Source organism: Mus caroli, chromosome 14 (assembly GCF_900094665.2).
Source record: "Mus caroli chromosome 14, CAROLI_EIJ_v1.1, whole genome shotgun sequence".
Classification (NCBI taxonomy): Eukaryota; Metazoa; Chordata; class Mammalia; order Rodentia; family Muridae; genus Mus; species Mus caroli.
In genome coordinates this window covers 96,292,117-96,293,263 of record NC_034583.1, presented here as the reverse complement: position 1 = coordinate 96,293,263, position 1,147 = coordinate 96,292,117, and positions in this window count along the sequence as shown.

Below are 1,147 nucleotides of genomic sequence, written 5' to 3'. Positions count from 1 at the left end.
GAAAGAAAGAAAGAAAGAAAGAAAGAAAGAAAGAAAGAAAGAAAAACCCAGCCTCCTAGATCCTTCCAGGAGGTAAGACTTTTTTGATGAGCTGTGAGAGTGAACAAGGGTTTAGCCATTTCCATGATCCCACAGTGCCCCATCTGTTGCCACAGTCTTTTGTGTTAGTCAAACCAGTTTACACAGGCATTCTGGTCTGGCTGTTCTAAATGTCCCGTGCTGTAAGTACTCCTCCTCAATCTGATTGAGGAGGACTCTATCATAAGTTGTGGCAACTCTAGTGTTTGTGGGCAGGATTTTATGAGAGTCTATGGCATCCAGAGATGTGTCCTAAAGCTAGAGCAGGGAATTGTGCACAGCCAGGACTAAAATAGAATTGAGAGCTTTTAAATCATTAGCTCTGGTATACAAATGTCAGCTTAAGTAGCAGTCCCTACTCCTGAAGAGTCAAAAGGTATTTAACCACTTATGGCTTCACTTTCATGATGGCAACTCTGCACACCTCGGAGAAGGTAATACTTTATTGACAGTTATAATTTCATAGAAATGTCAAGTCTGCCATTGTGCAGGCCACCCTTTCTGATGGAATTTTAAGAGTGGCAGCAATGTCAGTCAAAATCTCACCAGATTCCAGGACCCTGGAGACAATTCCCAATCTTCTTTCCATTCCTGTCAACCCAGGGTAGAGTTGCTAGGTTACACTAGTCATCAGCCTATGACCAAAGCTCTGACAGATGTCAATCAAGCAATTGAACTGCTAGTCCCTGACAGGTTCTGCTATTTAAAAGAGGCAGGAGTGGGGGGGGGGGTGGAACCACTAAAGAGCACTTGCAACAAAGGTCTAACATGGGACCTTAACATTTTTCTCAAGTAAACATTAGCCAATGCAAAACCCATAGAAAAACTCTTTACAAAATAAGAAATGGACCTCCCTGGGGAGGACCAAGTCCTCAGTGCCTTAATCTGTATCTAGATAATGGACTGGTATTATTTTAAAGATTAAGTGTGACCTCTTGTTAAAATTTGTATAGCGCGTTAGAAGTCAAACTAAAAAGGGTACCACTAGAGGGGACAAGTAGTCTTAAGCTGGGGAGGGGAGACTGTAGTAGAATTCAAGTGACATGAAAAGAAATGGGTGTTACTGGGA